Genomic DNA, 23,734 nt, shown 5'->3' on the forward strand with positions numbered 1-23,734 from the left:
AGCAACTGCAGTTCTCGTTTTACCCTCATCTGGGATATAGTGTACAGAAGCAGAAGAAGACTAAGGATGAGGAGGAGATGGAGAAGAACCAACAACAACTATCTGCATAATACAGAAAAGAACTTTTCTAATTCCATGAGTCAATAGATTAAACATCCACTTCAAGGCAACATTTTAAGTAAATACATGTCTGTGATAGAATCTTACTACTGTAGGAAAACTGTGCCGAAGATTTAAATAAAGCAGTTTAGTTCGAAATTTATTGTGTATAAATTAAGTAAGTACTTGACCATTTTACCAAGCGTCCGAGGTTCAGTCCCTCATCCGTCCTAGGATTGTTTCTGTACTTATTAAAGTTCTTTCACCTATAGCAGTGGCTTGTCAATGTGAAAAACGCTTCACTGTACCGCAATTCACAGGATATGTCAAATTGTTGGTAAGTCATTTCAAAGGTCGGACGGAGGTAAGGGCATAGCACCTCCAGTAGGACCACGCCTAGTAAAGAATTAGTGCTCAAACCAATCGTCGGGTTCAGGATAGCTTTCCCCTCAGTCTGAATATAACCTAATTACTACATTCTAAGAAACGTCCTTGGCTTGATTTTCTGATCTGTTACTTCGTCACATGCTTGTACAATGGCATGGTATTTTGAATTAAACTAGCGAATAACATCTACATCTACGTGATTACTCTGCTATTCACAATAAAGTGCCTGGCAGAGGGTTCAGTGAACCACCTTCAAGCTGTCTCTCTACCGTGTTCCACTCTCGAACGGCACGCGGGAAAACCGAGCACTTAAATTTTTCTGTGCGAGCCCTGATTTCTCTTATTGTATCGTGATGATCATTTCTCCCTATGTAGGTGGGTGCCAACAGAATGTTTTCGCAATCGGAGTAGAAAACTGGTGATTGAAATTTCATGAGAAGATCCCGTCACAACGAAAAATGCCTTTGTTTTAATGATTGCCACTCCAATTCACGTATCATGTCTGTGACACTATCTCCCCTATTTCGCGATAATACAAAACGAGCTGCCCTTCTTTCTACTTTTTCGATGTCATCCGTCAGTCCCACCTGATGCGGATCCCACGCCGCACAGCAATACCCCAGAACAGGGCGGACAAGCGTGGTGTACGCAGTCTCTTTAGTAGACCTGTTGCACCTTCTAAGTGTTCTGCCAATGAATCGCAGTCTTTGGTTTTCTCTACCCACAATATTATCTATGTGATGTAATTGTAATCCCTAAGTATTTAGTTGAATTTACAGCCTTCAGATTTGTGTGACATAGTGTAATCGAAATTTAGCTGATTTCTTTCAGTACTCATATGAATAACTTCACACTTTTCCTTATTCAGTGCCACTTTTCGCACCATACTGATATCTAAATCATTTTGCAAGTCGTTTTGATCATCTGATGACTTAACAAGACGGTAAATGACAGCATCATCTGCAAACAATCTAAGACGGCTACCCAGGTTGTCTCCTATATCGTTAATATAAATCAGGAACAATAGAGGGCCTATAACACTTCCTTGGGGAACGCTGGATATTACTTCTGTTTCACTCGATGACTTTCCGTCTATTACTACGAACTGTGACCTTTCTGACAGGAAATCACGAATCCAGACGCACAACTTAGGCGATACTCCGTAGGCGCGCAGTTTGGTTAGAAGACGCTTGTGAGGAACGGTGTCGAAAGCCTTCTGGAAATCTGAAAATATGGAATCAATTTGACATCCCCTGTCGATAGCACTTATTACTTCCTGAATATAAAGAGCTAGTTGTGTTTCACAAGAACGATATTTTCTGAAACCGTGCTGACTATGTGTCACTAAATCGTTTTCTTCGAGGTACTTCATAATGCATTAAAAACTTTGAGACTACCTTTACTGTTGAGCACAGGTAGCTTATCATCCCGATGCGAACAGCTGTAAGCTTCACGAGCCAAAGGCACGAATGTTTAAATCTCTTTTAAATGAGCCGCCAGAATCAGGGAACGCCACATCACATACAGTCTACAAGTGACTAAGAAATTTGAGGGTCACGTTTCCAGGTCACACTGAAACATGAGCCGGGTGTCGCGACACAATCAGTCAAACCACCGTTTGGCAATGATGTGGCACCCAAAAAGAATGGTTGTCATTTCTTCCAGTGTAAACGAGCAGACTATGCGCAATAACCTACATTTATTTATATTACAGGTAAACTGTCAGTCCCTGCGTCAAGCGTCGATCCTCTGAAGACATTCAGGTACGTCGTTGCAGTTTTCTGGAGTTGGAATGTTCTTATATGCAACGCTTTTCATGAGATCATTCATATACGTCGTGATAAGCAACACTACCGGCGTTTCTTTTATATCTTCCGATTTCACAGTGTGAAAAACGAAGTTTTGGGTTCTATGTATTAGGGAGGTTCGAGTCCAGTCGCAAACTTGGCCCACTGAACATCCGAACGTAAAATGTGTTGTTGTGCCGCCCAGTTAACAGAATATACGGCTTGCTAAGGCTGCTTAAAAGGGCAAAGGAAAATTTATCTTTACTTCAATCTGTAATTCTGGCAATCGTTCTGATATACGGACAAGGACAGAAGCTCGAATCAGGCGTTCAGATGCACCACCCTCGGTGTCACCCGGGCACCTTCGTCGAAAAATGTACCTTTACATAGACTTCCACACCCATTCATCTCTGGTGGCATGGCGTCTGAGCGCAGGTATGCGCAATCTAAGGTGTGACAAAGCGGTGCCTGTCACGCTGGCACCTACGTATCAGTGAAGTACTGTGATGTACAGTATGTACAGGAACATTGTAATGTGAGCAACGAAAGTGTCCAGGTGGCAGCGAAAGTGTTACAGAACTGGGGAGCCATAGAGGAACCCTTTCCCGCTTTATTCACTCCTGTGTCAATTTTGCACCTCCCCCTCCCCTCCCCCCCCCCCCCCTCCCATCACGCCGCAGCAGCGCGCGAAAAGGCACAAACGTCTTTTGCCATAGCGATTTCACCGTGTATACCAGAGCAAAAATTGCGGTCGCGCTATACACCAAAGATCACGTCCATTGCGTTTGCAGTCCCACGATGTCCTTAGAGAAGGGTTGAATAATCCGGGGTGTGTCAATAGTGTCAAACATTGTCAAGATCATCATCCTGCTGCTCATCGCACTGCGAACTGTCGTTTGCGACCGCGAAATGTGTGGGAATTAACGCCCTTAGGGAAGGTTGGTTGGTTGGTTGGTTGGTTGGTTGGTTTGGGGGAGAGACCAAACAGCGAGATCATCGTTCCCGACAGACTAGGGAAGGATGGGGAAGGAAGTCGGCCGTGCCCTTTCAAAGGAACCATCCTGGCATTTGAATGAAGCGATTTAGGAAAATCACAGAAAACCTAAATCAGGACGTCCAGATGCAGGTTTGAACTATCGTCCTCCCGAATAAGAGTCCAGTGCGTTAACCACTGCGTCACCTCCGTCGGTTCTTAGGGAAGGGGTGGTTTCAAAATTGGTTCAAATGGCTCTAAGCACTATGGGACTTAACATCTGAGGTCATCAGTCCCCTAGACTTGGAACTACCAAACCTAACTAACCTAAGGCTGACTGCAGTACAATTTTACTGCCAGCAACTTACATTTTGCGGAAAGAGCGCAAAGATAAGAGAGATTAGGGCTCGTACAGAGGCATATAGGCAGTCATTTTTCCTTCATTCTGTTTGAGAGTGGAACAGGGAGAGAACACGCTAGTTATGGTGCGAGGTACCCTCCGCCACGCACCGCATGGTGGATCGCGGAGAATGTATGTAGATGTACATCACACACATTCATGCCCGAGGCAGGATTCGAACCTGCGGCCGCAGCAGCAGCGCGGTTCCGGACTGAAGCGCCTAGAACCGGGCGGCCACAGTGGCCGGCTGGGTGGTTTCATTGACGCCCTTTATGCCACCTCTTGAGGCCTTTTCGTGTCGATTCTGAGCGGCGGTTGTGTGAAATTATTTTCCTCGGCTACCCATAAGAAAACAGCTTGATTTAAGTGCTGGGCGTCGCGGATCTGACCTCCATCGCGGAGGCGTCAAAATGGGAGGGGGGGGGGGGGGGGAGTGAAAGGTGGGTAAGTGAATTTGTGATGTGCTTCACATCGTGTGACACATCCGCGAAGGCGTTGGGCAGAATTGTGGTGAAATTTTGTGTCAATAAGAAATCATTAACTCACCTTACACCTCAATGAACTTCCGAGCTCTGGAGTTTTTTTTTCCGCAGGTGTCGACACACAACTGTTTGAAGCGTCACCGAGCCCGAGGTTGACGTCGCAGGGCGCCATACTTCTGCACCATTATAGAGGAAGGTTGTAGGCACCTTTGAGATAAATTTCAAACTTTTGCTTCGCAATGGGAGACAATTATGGGGTTTCGAAAAAGTGATCTTTTAATTGGGTTGCACAGTGTAGTTGTAGGTATGATTCAATGGAAGATTCGTAAGAAAATGTGTTTCACTCACAAAAGAGCTAGCTTTAAAGCCCTCTTTTGGAAAAAAATCCCCGATTAGTGCTCGTTAACCCGGTACTATTGACAAGTAGGATTGACAGAGAAGGTGCGAAGAGAAGCAGCAGACAGCGTATTACTTCCTGCCGCACACATATAGCGAAATTGCCATGTCGGGTAAATCAAAGAGATTCGTATTGATACAGAGTTTCTGACAGTCTTTCTTTCAGTACATCTTTCCCGAGTGCAACAGGAAACACGCTACATGGTTGCCTGCCAATTACAAATGTAGGTGAAACCAGAATATCCTGCAGCAGCAAGCGTCACTGGACGCTTATTTGCGATTTGGACACCAAGAACCTACACCCGCGTCTGCAGTCCACAAGCCATCTTATGATGTGTGGCGGAGGGTGCTTCGTGTGTCGGAAAGCTTCCATATGAGCTCGAATCGCCCTAATTTTACATTCATGGTCTTTTTCAGAGATATCTGTGGCTAGAGGTAATATTTTGATTGACTCTTCTAGAAACGCACCTTCTTAAGATTTTAAAAAAGTTCGGCTAATAAGATAATTTACGATCCAAAATACGACAAACTAGCAAAATCTGTCAACGAGAGTGTCCAACTTACAAGGGGAGGCCACAGCGTTGGCACCATAATGTGCAAGTGGAAAGGTGCACTACTCTGACAATTCCGAGAAAATCGCAAGAGAAGTTTTACGCATCTATTATGTAACGGATGTATCTAGGCGTAGGCGCTGCATGTTAAAAGTTCATGGTGCACAAGTGTTTAGCGTTCGTGCTTCTTGACACAAACGTGAATGAGGTGACGGTTCGACTCCTGCTCAAAAAACCTAATTTTTTTAAATCTGTTTTTATCATCACTGGACATATTATTTAATTTATATGACATTTGAGAGGTAATATAATTGAAAAAAACACGTGTGTTTGCGTGAGGTCTTAGTGAATTTCATGTTATAGGACTACTCACTATTTCAATTAAATTTCATTATTTGAACAAACATGTATGATTATCGACAAGTAAATGAAGAAACGCATGGAGTTTTCCTGAAACTGTATAGCACTCCATCTTCAGGCCACGAGTGGCCTACCGGTACCATCCGGTGTCATCCTCATGGAGGATGCGGATAGGAGGGGCGTGGGGTCAGCACACCGCTCTCCCGGTCGTTACGATGGTATTCTTGACCGAAGCCGCTACTATTCGGTCGAGTAAGCTCCTCAATTGGCATCATGAGGCTGAGTGCACCCCGAAAAATGGCAACAGCGCATGGCGGCTGGATGGTCACCCATCCAAGTGCCGACCACGCCCGACAGCGCTTAACTTCGATGATCTCACGGGAACCGATGTATCCACTGCGGCAAGTCCGTTGTCCCCTGAAACACTATGCCTGTCGTGATTTGCGAAATCCCTTATACGTACAATCTGGTAAGGCACCCGGAAGCGCACACAGTGGCAGGCCCCATTTGGCAGTTAACCTATGTAGCGGTGAGCCTTGCTAATGTATCAAGAACTAATATCACAGAATTTACACTTGTACCACAAAAATGGTTTGATCGGGGGTCGAATCGTTGCTTCATACACGTTCGTCTTACGAAGCTCGAACGCAAACCACTTGACCACCATGAATTCTAACGTACGACCCCTACACACAGACACATCAGTTACGTAATAGACGCGCAAAGCTTCTCTTGCGATTTTCTCGAAATTGCCAGAGTAGTGTATCTTACTACTTGCACATTATGTTGTTTTAAGGGCCTACTAAAGGTGTAGAAAGTTTGAAGTAAATCCGTGATCCCAATCGCGTGGCCTCCCCTTGTTAATTAATTACAGTTGTCTTCAAAACGAAGCTTCATTTTACACCAGAATGCTTTACCAGAGATGGTCCTATTCGGTATGGCACGGCCCTGCATTCCTACGACCTCTCGCTTACTCGACCAGTTCTGAGATCTATAGTTTACCGCAGACCGACCACGATGCAACTTAGCATTTTTAAGATCTACAAATCGTTGCCAGATGAAGAAGCGATAAGTGACAAAAAAAATCCTAAGAGCGAGTGGAGACTGGTTGTCTGGCACTTACCCGCTGTTCACACGTTCTAAAAGCACCTCAACCGGTCCGAGAGCAAACGGATTGCACAAAATACAACTGAGCTTCTCCGATAAAGGCTGCACGTAATAACTGCTTTGTGTTTTATTTTCGATTGTTTCTCGACGCTCAGTGAAGTGAAAAACAACGGGGGTCTTACATCCTCTAGTTTCACGAGCGAAATCAAAATTATGATCATCGTAAAGAAGAAAGTAGTTAACCAGCGTATCAAAACTCCTAAAGCAGTACTGAGCATTGCAACACTATGTACGGAACTACACTAGATGCAAACGAAGTACTGAATATGTACCTTTCTGTTACCAGCAGCAGTATTTATCCGACGGAGCGTAGTTTGGTATTTTAACTTATAAAGTCGATACGCGAGAACACGTGGCGATCCGGTTCGTACGAACAACGGCACAGTTCGGTTGTGGGGCAGCGTCACACATGCCCTAATGCAGCTAGCGATGCACAAGAAATTGAGGTCGACAGGTACGGCACGGCGTCCCATTGTTACAGCAGGGCCGGGCCACGGCCAGCACTACGAAAGCAGCGAACAGTGATACTCAGCTGCGGAATGCAACTTGTCATGATCCACTAACCAGCCGATAACACACCGGTCGCATAGAAGGCAAAAAACCTACCTCAACTGACTACAGAACCGCTCAATCGAGCTTAACAAGCGATAGCAATAAAAAACGCGCAGCATTTAACTGGACAAAATCAGAAGCCCACACATTCTTCAGGCAGCGAACCTATATCCCTAAAAAAAGAGGAGAATTATGTGACCTATACCAGGGAATGTCGGGTTTAGCAGTAAATGCTTAAGCAGTAACTTGATGGTAAAGAATTTTCGTTACTCAAACTAAGACTCATTCCATGTTGTAGAGGGTGTCCCAGGCAACGACTACATTCCTAATATTCCACAACAGTTCGAGCTATTGTCCTACGTGGCCTTGGAGTAGCGTCACTTCATCCGAAAAGGCGAAGACGTGGGATCTGGTTTGGATGTGCCTTTTAAATCAAATTTGTCTGCCTGTCTCCACTTATTACATAGCAGTAGCTGTTTTTCCTTCAATCCGAAAACTGGTTTGCTGTAGCTATCCACGCTAATCTATCAGCAGTGAGCCTTTTCATCTCTGTATCACTACTTCCATTTGAACATACTTACTTTAGTCAGGTCTTCGGCTCTCTCTCCAATTTTTAACCACCACGCTTTCTTCCATTACCAAATGGCATATTGCTTCATACCTCAGGATACTTCCCAGCAACCGTTTCCTTCTTAGAGGGGTATCACAAATTCCCCCCCCCCCCCCCCCCCCCGCCCAAGAATTCAATTCAGTATCTTTGCGTAAGTCGTGAGAAAAAGCTGCTATTTTCTTCGAGTGTGCTCTGTTTATCGTCCACATTTCACTTCCGTACAAGGCTAGACTCCAGATGTCATTTACAGAATACAGAAGTTTCGAAGCCAAGTTGTTTAAGTCTACTTGAATGAATACTGTCTACAGGACAAGCTTATAGAAATATTAGACACCGTAACAACGATACCGACAAGTGTCAAAACATAAAGGAACAAGTTATGTCGTATCGTTGATACTTTATGCGCTGAAATATGGCTTGTTTTTTTATGTGGAACAATATATGGAAACAACTTTCGAGAGTTACTGACAAAACCCCTGGTGTGGTTTAATGTCTGCAATTAAACTTCTTGCAAATGTAGATGGTAAATGTTGTAAATGTGAGCGTCGTCAGCCTTTGTACGGCTATGCGACTTTTACATGCAAGCAGGGGCGAGAATGCGTTGAGTCGGTACCACTGTTCCCCGTGTTCATCAAAATCAACGAGCGTTGTACACTGCCGAACTTCAGTTTTTAAGAGATCTTTAAAGCTGATGAAGCAAGCACATCGTTCCATTTAAAAATAGTTGCTTCGTTATCGTGGCAGTTATATTACGATTATTAACTATACCCCAAAATATCCGTTTAATGCAGCTTGAAAACCTTGATTGACATCTTTAATGGTTCGTGTTACGTTAGAAGTGTGTGGATCTCTGTCCCGCCTCCGAACAGATATTAGAGCGCTCATGTCACTTTCGTTCCACACTCCAGCCAAGCAACGATGTTCTAAATACTGCTTCACCAGATAGTTTTACTTATTTAATAAAGTTTAAATTCTTTCCAAAACAAATCGTTAATTTGAGAGACATTTGGCAAATGTTGTGGATGCTGAAGCCTTTCATACTACAGACTATACGGCAACCGCAACAACACTTCGCCTTGTCGTGAAGCGTTTGAAACTCATTCACCTTTATCAGCATAGAGCAGATTAACTACTAAGTATTTATGTATTTCTTCTGACTGTGTGCAATACTTCTCTATGTTCACTGCTACACCAATCTGATGAACGAATTGTGAATATCTCCATCAGCATACCATCAATCATAGACCATTACTTTGCTCGATTAAGTAAAACATCGAGTTTGGCATTATGCGATATTGTAGAGACCTCCACACTTCATCTTCTGTTCGTTGGGTTCGCGAGAATACCATTTATTCTGCTTCTTGAAATTCCCAAACTTTTGAAGCTGTCAAGATAATGTAACTACTCGGTTTCTTCCAAACCGTATACATTCATCGCTACCGATTATTGCTAAAATCAGTGTCAACAAATTATATATAGGGGATAGGTAAAATAATGTGAACAGTGGTAGTAACGAGATGGTTGTGTTTGACGGTCAACAACGCAGGTAAGGCACGTGTCGCTCTGGACTGTACGTGTTCAGTAAGGACTAGGCACCAGTGCAGGTTATTTACGAGTAGTGAAATGAAAGACGTAACAGAGTTTCAAAGAGGGCAGATTATGGGGGCCCGATTAGCTGGAGCATCAGTAACCACGACAGCCAAGCTACTGAATGTTCCAAGAGAAACTGTTTCAACAGTCATCACAGCCTACACAAAACATGGAAAGACATCATGAGGTAAACGTCATAGTGGGCAAAAATCAAAACTTAATGACAGATGGTCGAACGCTAACACGAATTGTGTCAAAACAACACAAAACTACGGCGGCTCAAGTGACTGCAGAGCTCAATTGTCATCTTCGAGATCCCGTGTCTATCGACACTGTCCACCGAGAACTCCATAAAGCGAATATTCATGGACGAACTGCTGTACCGAAACCATTAGCGACGACAACCAGGGCAAAGAAGCGTAACGCATGGTATCAGAAGCATAAATGCTGGACGGCTGATCAGTGGAAACACGTCATATGACCCGACGAGTCAACTTTTCGTTATTCCCAATATAGGACCGGGTTTACGTCTGGAGAACGCCAAAAGAACCCTCAATCCTGATTGCTTGATTCCAACGGTTAAGCGTGGAGGTGGAAGTGTGATCGTGTGGGCACTCATATCATGGTATTCTGCTGGTCCCATTATTGCCCTCAAAGACCGTGTTACAGCCAACGATTAGATAAACATTTTAGGTGATCAGGTCCGCCCCATGATTAAAATGTTGTTCCCAACAATGATACCATATTTCAGGACGATAATGTACCGATTCACACAGCCAGGACAGTAAAATCGTGGTATGAGGAGCATGCAACTGAATTGCAGCGTCTTCCCTGCCCAGCACAGTCCCCGAACTTGAATATTATCGAACACTTGTGGACGGTGTTGGAGCGCAGACTCCGGAGTAGATTTCCGCCTCATTCGTCACTACGGGAGTTGGAAGAGGTTCGGATCGAAGAGTGGCGTAACATTCCATTGGAGACCATACAGTCATTATATGCCAGTATTCCAAGAAGAATCGCAGCTGTATTACGGGCAAATGGGGATCAAAACCATAATTAATAAACCACTCCCAAATAACCACAGGTGTTCACATTATTTTGCCTATCCCCTGTACCTGCATATACCGCCTGACAAAAACTGACACAGCCAAAAGACATGGTCGACCACGCGCGCGCGCGCGCCCACACAAACACACACACACACACACACACACACACACACACACACACACACGTTATTTTCTGGGGCAGATAGAACGGCCACCAGAGTTCATTGGTGGTGTTCGTGTTAAGTGTTGTTACCAGGTATGACAGGGTAAAAAGGGACGCGAACAGCGTCAGACGTTGAGTGATTACTGTGAAGGATGCGGAAACGCTGCATATGTATGAGACTGCACTTTCGGCATCTAACAGAGATCGAAAAGGGTCTCATTGTGGGTTGGGTGGCTGGTCGAATCTTGCAATATTCAGATTTGTGGGGCATTCAGATGTGATAGTGCCCTGATGTTGCACTGCATGGGAACTTAAGGGCAGGCTAACTGGTCATCAAAGTTCTGAACGACAACGTATGACCATCCCACGGGATGATCGCCGTACTGTTCACCTAACATAACATATCGTAACTCCTTCACATCTGCGCCTGGCATCCGAGAACAAGTAATGGATTCCCTGCAACATTCTGTGTCATCCAGCACCATTGGTCCAAGACTAGCAGCAACCGGAGTAGTAAATTGCCGTCTCATGCGTAAGATGCCGTTAACTCCATAACGCAAACGATTGCGGTTGGAGCGGCGACGTGACCGCGAAGCATGAACTGTTAATGAATGGCGTTGCACTGTGCTCTGCGATGAATCACGGTCCTGCACTATGCGGATGACCTTCGGCGAGTACAGCGGCAATCTGGGAAGAAGTCCCATTCTTACAATGTTTCGGGCACGCACAGCTGTGTTGCCGCTGGCATAATGGTGTGAGGAGCCTTCGAGTATGATTTCAGGTCAGTGATTTTGGGAACTCTGGCGGTACAACGGTACGTCACGGACATCCTACATCTACATCTACATATATACTCCGCAATCCACCATACGGTGCGTGGCGGAGGGTACGTCGTACCACAACTAGCAACTTCTCTCCCTGTTCCACTCCCAATCAGAACGAGGGAAAAATGACTGCCTATATGCCTCTGTACGAGCCCTAATCTCTCTTATCTTTGTGGTCTTTCCGCGAAATGTAAGTTGGCGGCAGTAAAATTGTACTCCAGTCAGCCTCAAATGCTGGTTCTCTAAATTTCCTCCGTAGCGATTCACGAAAAGAACGCCTCCTTTCCTCTAGAGACTCCCACCCGAGTTCCTGAAGCATTTCCGTAACACTCGCGTGATGATCAAACCTACCAGTAACAAATCTAGCAGCCCGCCTCTGAATTGCTTCTATGTCCTCCCTCAATCCGACCTGATAGGGATCCCAAACGCTCGAGCAGTACTCAAGAATAGGTCGTATTAGTGTTTTATAAGCGGTCTCCTTTACAGATGAACCACATCTTCCCAAAATTCTACTAATGAACCGAAGACGACTATCCGCCTTCCCCACAACTGCCATTACATGCTTGTCTCACTTCATATCGCTCTGCAATGTTACGCCCAAATATTTAATCGACGTGACTGTGTCAAGCGCTACACTACTAATGGAGTATTCAAACATTACAGGATTCTTTTTCCTATCCATCTGCATTAATTTACATTTATCTATATTTAGAGTTGGCTGCCAAAATGCATTTGGTCGCGAACAGGCGACTATAAGTTTAGAATGCACGACGATTACCAATAGACCACGGGCTCAGACCTGTGTCCTCTCAAAGTGCCGTTTTTCAACTGGACAATGCTCGCTCACACATGGCATGTGTCTCTATGAATTGTGCGCGTGATTTTTTGGTACTCCCGTGGCAAGCAAGATCTTCAAACCAGTCGCCAATAGAACAAGCGTGGGAAAGCTCGGACTTCAGCTCCGTGCCAGTGCGGGATATCAAGGGCAAGTTACATTTGTGGGCCAGCTCGCCTCAGAAGAGAACACAACGGATTTATGACACCTTTCCGAAACGAATCTGTGTATGCAACCAGGATAGGGCAGTGCAGCGCCATACTGGGCAGTGGACAAATGCTGCCCATTTGATTAAAATTTGTCTATTTTGTAATCATTGCAATAACTACGCATACTCTCTCAAACCGCGAAGTTTCACTTTGTTTCCTCCTCCCTCTCTGTGTGCTTCATATATGTTTGTCAGACACTGGATAACCATTGCACAGTGCACGGAGGAAGGTTGACAGTGAAACTTTTTATTCTCGCCCCTCCTTTTCCTTCTCGTATAGGCAACAAGGTAGAATGAGTAGGCCTCCGCACACGTCAATCTCTGTGAAGCTGTTCTAATGGTCTTTCAGCAAGATAAATGATAGCGACTGCAGAATTGTAAAACGATTGTCCCGAAACGAGTTTCATTTCTTCCAAATATCCCAAAATTAAGATTTTTTTTTAGCATTGCTAGTTTTAGTCATCAGCTTGACTGAATTCATTTGATCTCCTCTATTGCGCTCTGGCGAGCGGCCCTCAGTATGAAATCACGGAGGTTTTTGCCACAATGTTCGCAACACATGTAAGTCATCCATTAAAGCTCTCCATAACTGTTTTCACGCACTTGTCTGAAGTACTATCGCTTCGCAACTGTACACTTAGATGTGCAGTTGACGTTCAAATGCTCCGGCGTTTGCTTTAACTGCAGTGGATCACGTTTAAACCTATGAACGAAAGGGAGGAACATTTGCATTGGACCAAACCGTCTCCACTGACCACCTTCTCGAGCAGACGTTTAACTTTTCGGACGACACAGTGTGCCAGGTCTATCTGTGGAATACCTACCACCTATCTAACGAGACAATAACATCATCTACAAACAAATTCTAATTACAGCACGAGCAGTGTTGGAAAACTAAATCAGAAGCCTTTCAGCATCCTTGAAGGATTTTAAAATGAATTTCGCTTCGTTTCTAACCATAATTCATTGTAGTTCCCTCAGACAAGATGGCTGTTGTTGGTAAATGGAAGAGACAACAAATGTCGTACCCACATAATAATAATAAACAGCATGTGATGTCACTGAACTGTATCTGTAACAAACGTCTGCAAAATATTCTGACCTCAAACACAATGACCTGCACGGAGAAAAAACTATTTGCAAGGCAACCAGCAGGGATTCCAAAAACATCAATACGCGCTGCTCAGCTCACACTTTTCGGACGAAATTGACAGCCTGTACATGGGCATTTAAGCAGCTTGAATGGAACGGAAAAAAACCTCGATACTTCTGTGTTTGCTGCGTAAAGTGTCGATTGTGTCATGTACACAAATAGCTTTCTGAGAAAACTTGAGTCAATATTTTGAAAGAACATGCCAATCAAATTATCACAGTAAAATAACCTAATAATCGAATTAAAAGTCTTTCTTGCACTGCTGTTAATTTTAATAATAATAATAATAATAATAATAATAATAATAATAATAATAATAATTATTATTATTATTATTATTATTATTATTATAAGCATAAGCACGAGACGTGCCCAAGGCAATTAGGACAACACCCTTTACCCATAGCGCCCCCAAAACACACACACACACACACACACACACACACAGTAAAATGGCAAATGCACTGTTCCATTTATTAAGGCATTACACCATCTCGTATCTCACGGAGTTTCGCTGAATCGCCTCCGTCTGCCATCTGTCCTCATTAGCGGGGTTCCACAGAGTTCCAGCGGACTGAATAGGCGCGCGGGCTTTCTGGTAGTGTCTCCCTCCGCAGATAAAGCACGCTTTCTCGGTATTTCAACTGACCACCGTCTTTATTTCCTCTCCCTACAATTAGAATTCAACGGTCGCACCACTTCGTGCCACACCGCACGGTTGAAAATACATATTTGGCATATATAAATGATTTTAATAGTGTAACCACTAATGTCAGAACATATTGGTATCTTATTTTTCCACTCTTTTCTCTTAACCATTTTGTCTCCACAGTATACTGACTCACTGTCAACACAAAAAAGTTGATAAGTCCGCAGGAATTTTGCAAAACTTTCAATGCGACACAAGTTGTCTATATAACCACATCCTAGGAACATCATTCTTGTTCCTCATAAGACATTTGTGCACTGTGCAAAAATTAAATCTCGACTGCGTGGCATGTCTAAGCATGATTGCAGTAACTTGGAGCAAAATGTGAATGAGGGTGCAGGACCGCCAGCACAGTTACAAAGTTACTGTATCTACTGCTTTGTGTATATGTTCATATTAAAGTTCGTTTTTCCTTTCTCTTTTAATTGCTTTATTGTAATGCTAGTCACCACACAATGTTATAGTCTGGTAATATTTAGCACATACAGAAAGGGCAGCTGCACAGTTCTAATGTAAGGCTGCATCTAATTGACATGGTATTGAGACGAGGAAATTTACTATGACCATAACTTCCATATAAGACTAAACTGAAGTATTTAGATTGATTTACATCAGTGTCAAACTGTAACTTATATCTTAGCTTTCCACAAAGATTTTAGATAGAAACATCAAGCATATGCATGACAAGAGGACCACAATACAAAGAGAGAAATGTTTGTAGACCCAAAGATCTTTCCACAAAGAAGTCTATCATCCTCTCTCCCCTCATTAGCCAAACAGTAGCTTTGAAGATTGATAACTATGGTTGCCTTGCATGAGTGCTACACTTTCTCACCATAATCTTATTTACCTGGCGGACTGTTCTGACCCTACTGTGTGGGCTGAATCAGGGGTGTTAGTCACAAAATTGATTTATCAGTCATCATTTAACTTGTGCTTAAAGTGGGTAAAGAACTTCTGCTATTGACAAACTCAAAATTTTAATACTACAGTATCTGTGTAATGATCCGGTATCTATTTGCCACAGATAAACTCTCATATTTCCATATTAACGGATAGTGCTCACAACTGTTGAAATTACTGCTGCTGTAGTACTGTATTTTCAAACAGCTTCTAACATGTCACAACTAATTGAGGGTGCATTGTGCTTCATTGATTTAGAAAAGGCATTTGACAATGTGGTTTGGGACAAGCTGGCGACTATCATGAGGGAAAAGAGAGTGGACTGGAAAACCAGAAGACTTATAAACTCATTGTACCTTAATCAAAAAGTTTCAGTTAAAGTGAGAGGAGAAAGTACAAACTGGATCAGACTAGGGAAAGGAGTAAGACAAGGATGCTGTTTATCACCTACTCTTTTCAACCTGTACTTGGAAAATATGATTGACCAATGCTCATTAGATGACAAAGGAGTAGAAATTGGAGGAAGAAGAGTAGTGTGCTTGAGATTTGCTGATGACATGGTCCTTCTAGCCACAGGGGAAAAAGAATTACAGGATTTGGTGGACACCATTGCAACTAACGGAAAAAATATGGAATGAAAATTAACACAAATAAAACAAAAGTACTGGCAATAGGAGGAAATAAGGAAATAAAAATTGTGCTGAATGGAGAAACACTAGAACAGGTGCAAAATTTTAAGTATCTTGGAAGCAGGATAGACACCGACTGGAAGTGCACCACAGAAATTAAAACAAGGATAGCAATGGCAAAAGAGGCGTTTTATAAGAAAAGGAGAATCTTCTGCAGCGGTCTGGACAGAGAACTCAGAGACTCATAAAAGGTCTTGTATGGAGTGTTGTTCTATATGGCGCTGAAACATGGACTATGAGGAAAAAAGACAGAGAAAGGCTGGAGGCTTTTGAGATCTGGACATGGCAGAAGATGGAAAGAATAAGTTGGATGGACAGAGTAAAAAATGAAGAGGTACTGAGAAGAGTGGGAGAGAAAAGACAGTTACTAGATGTAATAAAGAGAAGAAAAAGAAATTGGATTGGGCATATATTAAGAAAGAATGACGGACTGTTAAAAACAGTTTTAGAAGGTTATGTAGAAGGGAAAAGGAAGCGAGGAAGGAAGAGATTCCAGATACTGGATGACATGATGGACGGTACAACATACAGCAGCCTTAAGAAGGAAGCAATGGATCGCAGAAAATGGAGAGGCAAAGGACCTGCTAATATAGCAGATAACTGATGATGATGATGTTGCTACTCAAGTAATGATTGTCAAAGTTGGCTAACATTCTTCTACAGATAAGCTAGTCAGAAAGTTGTTCTTTTATTAATGACTCACCGAAAGGTATGGCCAAACTGTGTATACGACAAATAATTAAAAGTTCTTTCCACACTCATCTCTGGGAACACTGTGTTCATATCTGGATATAACAGTGGGTGTCCTCTGACATCTGGCTATCTCAGATACTCTAGTACAGACCACTCACTCACTCACTGCATCTATGAGCCACAATATCCCACTTCTTGTTTTCCAGGGATACGAGAAATGTGCTGAGTGACTGCAAAAACCAGACAGCAAACTCAACACCATGTTTGACACAGCTATGTTCTGTCATTCCTTCATTTCTTCCATTTCGTCTGTAGCACACACATGGTACTCATGACAAATTCATTAGTAATGGAGCACAAATTCAGATCTGAAAAGAATGGGAGCAGAACTGACTGTGTCCTTTTTCAAAGGATCCATACTGGCACATTTACCTTAATCAATTTACAGACACCCTGTAACAATACATCTGCATTGCTGGACAGGGATTTGAACCTTACCATCTGGAACACAATTTCAGTGTGTTGACAACTGCACCATCCCACTCAGTCCTAATGAGACCTGATGACACTATAATATTTAAACAAATCTTCATGTTGATGACAATACCACGCAGCATTCTGGAAAATCATCTCTTATCTTTGTCTCACAGTCCCTGAAATTAACAACATTCCTCATCAGAGGAGCAGCAACTAGGTTAGTCAATCAGCCCCACCGAGCAAGGTGGTACAGTGGTTTGCACACTGGAGTTGCATCTGTGAGGACAATGGTTCAAACCCACGTCCGGCCATTCAGATTTAGGTTTTCCATGAGTTCTCTAAATTGCTCCAGCAAATGCTGGAATGGTTCCTTTGAAAGGACACGGGTGATTTCCTTCCCCATCCTCGATACAATCTGAGCTTGTGCTGTCTCTAATGACCTTCATGTCGATGGGACGATACACCAAATCTCCCTTCCCTCTAATCAGTCCATACAGTATCCGAAAATTGTGCATAACAGCAATGGTAAATTAAAAATTGTAATTTCGAAAAAAATAAATAAAAAAGCTGTTGCTGAGTGTAGTCTCATAAATAACATAAAATTGTGTTTGATGAAACCAAAATTTCTTCCATATGTCAACCTACTGGGACTCCGTCATCAGAGATGTCACAGAGATCAGAATCCACAACAATAACTAACTTTAACCTACAGAAATTCGACAACTCACTTCCATTTCAACACACGTAGTGGCACCATGGCAACCGAAGGTGTTATTCCACCCGTCTGATTTGACCCACGAGGTAACAGTGTTCTGTGGCACCATGGTGACACAGTGTTTTTGTGTTGGTTGATTTCATGTTGTGGCATTTTGTGGCACACACTTGTGTTGTTTCAAAGTTGTTCGTTTGGTATGTCAGTGAGTCATCGTGAGTTGAGTGCCAGGTCGTTATTGGAAATTTGTGCCAGTTTGCTATTGTGTTACTTTGATTTAGTGTATTGCGACTGATGGACTCTTGTATTTGTTTGGAATTATTAATAATGTGCATTTCTTAGAATTGGATACTTAATACTATTCTTTTTTCCAGTCAGGGATATGACACAGAAATTTATGAGAACATCGCTGCTTGTTGCAACAGGTGAAGATATATTGCCTATGATCACATTCCTACAGTTATTTGAACTAATCGCAGACGGTTTTGTTTTCTTTTTTAGTGTGCGTTTGGGAGGTGGGGGGGAGGTTACCCAAGACTTACGTAATGTGTAACGATGGCTTTGGTTGGTAAGCATTTTTTGTTGTTTTATTAATTTTTGATTGTAGTGGCACAAACTGACTAGAACAACAGATCAGTTGGATAGGACATTCTAGGCATCAAACAATCCCCAATTCAGTATTGGAGGGAAGTGGGAGGGATGGGGGGGAGAGGGGGGGGGGGGGTAAAAATCGCAGAGGGAGACCAAGATGAATACAGTACACAGATTCAGAAGGATGTAAGTTGCAACTGTACTTCGGCGATGAAGAGGATTGCACAGGATGGAGTAGCACAGAGAGCTGCATCAAGCCAGATTTTGGCTGGAAGATGATGACAATGACAACAACAACATATGGTATGTGTGTTCATAGTTGTTTATGCATATCAAAATTGATGATGATGATGCAAGTTTTCATAAATTTTGGGGTTTTTCTTGTTAGCATTTCATAATTGTTGGATTGGGGCTGGTAGGTATTATGTATATCAGTTTGCCATCACTGGTTAGGTTACATTTTTGATATTAGTTACGGGAGCATTTTTTGGTTCGTTGTAATGTGAACTTTGATTTAGATAGATAGGGCGAGTGAAGGTTTGGATACCAGATTTGATGATTTGGACGTGTTGGTTTTTGGTACTGTGAGCTTTGTTTTAGTTGACATACAGGGCGACTGATATTTGCAGTATTGGGTTTTGGAATTATGTGGGTGTTCATAGTACCGAGGGCTTTTTGTGAACTATATATGTCAAGCAAACTTTGTAATACCGGGTTTACAAGTTGTGTTTGGGTTACTGGCATCATTGTCTTTATTTGAGATATGTAAATCAAGTTAAAGTTACGGCGCCAATGGTATTATTTTATGCAATTTTTTGGTTGTGTTTAAGTGTTAGGAATCTCATGTGCTTCATTTTTGGGTTAATATTTGTTTTGTAATGCTATTGTTATTCTTATTGTAAAATACCTATTTTGCCCCCACCCAAAACCCCTACTTCCAGAAGTTGTCCCATTAGTTTCATAATGTTGCTGGAGTTAAGTATTTTGTATTGTGTTTTACTTATGTTTGTTCATGGGTGTAGTGAGTGCCATAATGGTCACGAAACTGTATATGCTTGAAATAGTGATGTCTGCCATTTTGATGTCACGGGTCAAGAGATACATCAAATTACCTTCCATTAGGAAGTAGAGGGGTGGAATTGCATCTTTCAGTTTTGCCACAGCATTAGCATTCCCAAATGGCTCTGAGCACTATGGGACTTAACATCTGAGGTCATCAGCCCCCTAGAACTTAGAACTACTTAAACCTAACTAACCTAAGGACATCACACACATCCATGTCCGAGGCAGGTTTCGAACCTGCGACCATAGCGGTTCCAGACTGTAGCACCTAGCATTCCTAAATCGCAGATATTAACACAACCTCTGACAGTATAACACCATGATGTCACTGACTGACCAGTAACAGATTGCTTATTTATTACATAATGTCATTACAGCAACAGTTACAATTAGTCACTCCTGATGACAATTACTGAGGCTATTGTTGAAAGTTCAAGTGTTTGAACACAGAATGAAGACAAAGAAACTTTATACATCTTTCTCTTGCTTTTCTTCATAAAGAAGATCTAATGCAATGTCCAGAAACTGAGTGCAACAGCTGCTGATGCAACAGCTGCTGATGCAATCAGTTACCTGTTGAGAATCCCAGTGCCAACAATAATCTTCCTATGTGTTCACATTAACATCTGACTCCTTTAGGCCATACGTTTCACCTTCAGTGAGGTCCGCCCCCGGTAGCTGAGTGGTCAGCGCGATGGAATGTCAATCCTAAGAGCCCGGGTTCGATTCCCGGCTGGGTCGGAGATTTTCTCCGCTCAGGGACTGGGTGTTGTGTTGTCCTAATCATCATTTCATCCCCATCGACGTGCAAGTCGCCGAAGTGGCGTCAAATCTAAAGACTTGTACCAGGCGAAAGGTCTACCCGACGGGAGGCCCTCGTCACACGACATTATTATTATTATTACCACCTTCAGTGAAAATACATTAACTGAACTGGCATTAGTGACTACTTGTTACTACATTATCACAGATTCTTAATAACTTAAGAATCTTCACTAAGGAAAGAAGGCAGGAGTAGTGTGAAAAAAGATTAATAAACATCACACAGTGTTACATGGGACTGAAATGAGATGGCCTCGGAATAGCAAACATCATTCTAGCTCAATTTCACTTCTGTGGATGAATTCTTTTAGAATGATTTGCACTTTTTCTTTATGTTTTCCTAGACAAAACTTTTTACAACAGATTAATGGTCACAGATGTTATCTTCAAATATAAGGAATGAACAACATAAAAGTATGTCAAGATGAATTTAAACACAATGTGATGTAAAAGAGATACACAAACAGCAGTACCCATAGTATTGCGATTCTTAATGTTTTCCCTATGGATCAAAAGACTGATTACACAGCCAGATCATTTCTCCTACCAATATTTCAAATGGAAACTACCCAACCATTTTTACAGTAAGTCTGAGAAAATTGTGTTTATTTTACATGCAAATACTTGCCTCCCAAAACTTTTCTGCGTAGTGCTCCAACACTGACATTTTTAACATAATTTGGAACCAATTTTTGTGTATCCCTTTTACAGCAATTTGCCAATGGTGACAATAACTAGCAGCAGACAGTTTCCCTCACATTGCCACCGAAGTGAGTTTCCTTCACACTGTCATGCACAGTTGGCCAGAAAATAATAACATGAGATGCTGGATGCAAAGAAAATCACTGGCAGCCAAAGCAAGGTTGCATGGAGGCCAAAGAAAATGCTCCGAGGAAACAATCTAAATTGCTATGCTTTTGTATGGGATTATTACAGATGAAAGTTTATGTACTACCAATGGTGAACTGAACAATGCCACAATTTTAACATCTGCATACCAAGTTTAGATAAACAGCTGATATAACTTGTACACAGCTCACAACTTCATGCAAGGAGAAAAATAAAACCTTGCATGGTGCAGTTATTAAAATATCAGCTGCAAAGTGTTGTCAGAATTAATCAATGAAATTTCCTGAAGGACCTACAACATTTTCTGAACTTATTAACCATGCATTAGAACAGCCTGAAACTGCTGAGTGGTTGTGAAATACATCCCTATTACTTAAGAGTTTCATTACATTTGACATACTTTTGCATGCAGCTGTCCAGGATGTATCATTCTGAGCCACTTCATAAGATGGCAGCAAATAATGTACTCTTAAAAAGTTACACGAACTACAGGTACATTAGCTTACACCCCAATTTTATGTTTGGCTTGGTCTGTTAAAACATTAATATTTCATCATTCCATGGAAGAAAACAAAACAGAACTAACAAATGAACAGATAACATTAAATACTTGGTAACACCCACAGTGAAAGCAGAGATGTAAAGTACATAAGAAATACCTAGTTCATACTTGACACTGCAGTGACGTTAAATGGGCACATTATCTCATAGGACGTAAGATTTTATTCTATTAACAACCAAAGGCTCAGACCTCTGTCATAAATTGATTAGTTCACCAACAGCAACATGTCTTTCATTGAACATCAGGTATCAAAAAGGATAATTATGCTAAAGATCATTTACCAGTTCAACTTACATCAATATGTACACACAAAAACAATGAATTTCCTGAAAACAGGGCTCCATTCTCATGGAAGCAGGGTATGTATGTCAATAACTTAATTACAAAAGCTATTAACTGTGATCAATTCTGTTGTCCTGTTACACCACACGGACAGACATTTCATATACGTGATCATTTCAATCATTTGTTTATTAAGTATCATGCCTAACAGTTACAAACAACAAAAAGTGTGTACAATTTTCAGGCAGTTTTAACACTTCTTTTTATGTTATGCACAGTCATTAATTATGTGGAAAGTTCTACTGTCAGTTTCTGTGTTCCATGCAGTGTCACTTTACATCTGTATTCATTTACAGTTCTTCTGTTACAAAGTCAACTGATTTTAAGCTAGCTTTAAAACCATAAAAGTATGGATGTGGTTGAAATGTTTCAATTCAACTTCAGTGCTAAAATATTAGTGAGAATTGCAGAAAGTAATAACAAGATACAAAGGTCAATGACTGGAAAAATGTGTTATTCTCTAATCTGATAAACAATATTTTTGTTATTTATAAATTGTAATAAGTGGTACCTCTCTCTCTGAGCCACAGTTAATTTAGCAGGTCTCATGTTCTCATTATGTGAACACACAAAATATAGCCCAACCACAAAACTGATGAAAATTCATCATCCAAACAAAGCACTGGAGGAAGTCTCATTTTGATCCTTTTGAATGTAAACTCATGAAGTTGACTGTTAAGTGGGATGCTTCTTTTCGTACATTTTTTAATGTTTTGTTTGCTAACAAGCAATCATAAAGAAATGTGCCAGATTACCAGCCTGTTATGTACGCTTCATAATTTGTAATGACAGAGAGCCATATACTTGGTAATTCACAACTCCCCTTTATGTAACAATTCAATGCATACCAATCTTATTCAGTGTATGTATACTGATAGCAATGAGTGTTTCTCTAAAAACAATCAAAGTCAATGTGTGAACACATGTCATATGTGCATGACAAAGACAAGTACAAGGAAAAATTATTTTACTTGTAAACAAGGCAAACACTGTCAGGCTTGTAAAAGAAAAGAAAATACAACACCACGCAATAGCAGTAAATAATCATATTTCTTATATGATCTCCTTTGCCACAGTAACGGTCGGCAGTAAATGTATTAGCTTGACACCGCACTCATTACTGTTCTGAAACAGAGCACAATCTAAAAAACTATTTCGATGTGTTTATCCGAGCTAACAGCAATTGATAAACAATTGCTAAATTTGGCTGAGACTGCAATAATATTCCCACTGACACACACACACATAACGTACGATTTCCAACATAATTCTTCGAACATTATCAGCGTTTGCAAACGACTCTTACCGAAGCACCCTTACAGCTGACTGACAGTCTAGAAGAAACAGAAGAATTGACGGGGTAAGAATGGAAACTATACACTGCATCCAAACGCCTGTTGATTAACTAAATGCAAATGCAGTTCTCGGCACAAATGGCTTTCTTTCATAATTATTCTAGAGGCTGACTGTACATCGTAAATAACGATTCTGGCGAAGATCCAAAGTATAGCTTTCAGTATTATTGTGCAGTGAAATTTTCGTTTCACGAGAAACGGTATAATCGTAATGAGCGTCTTTCCATCTACAAAGAAAGCAACAACACTAGGGAAATATGTATTCCATCGCCAAAAGGCCGCTTAAACCAAGGTGGTAAACAATAAACGTAACCCACATTTGTAAACAAACAACTGTCAATTACTATTCATATGGATGCAAGCAATCCAATGACGAACTGTA

General features: G+C 41.8%; 1 protein-coding gene across 1 annotated transcript in view; it reads right to left on the reverse strand.

The window, feature by feature from the left end:
- LOC124721938 (filaggrin) overlaps positions 1–23,734 on the reverse strand; it is a 345,545-nt gene that overhangs the window by 321,528 nt on the left and 283 nt on the right. The gene's annotated exons all lie outside the window — the stretch shown is intronic.

The sequence above is a fragment of the Schistocerca piceifrons genome, chromosome X, assembly GCF_021461385.2.
Source record: "Schistocerca piceifrons isolate TAMUIC-IGC-003096 chromosome X, iqSchPice1.1, whole genome shotgun sequence".
NCBI lineage: Eukaryota > Metazoa > Arthropoda > Insecta > Orthoptera > Acrididae > Schistocerca > Schistocerca piceifrons.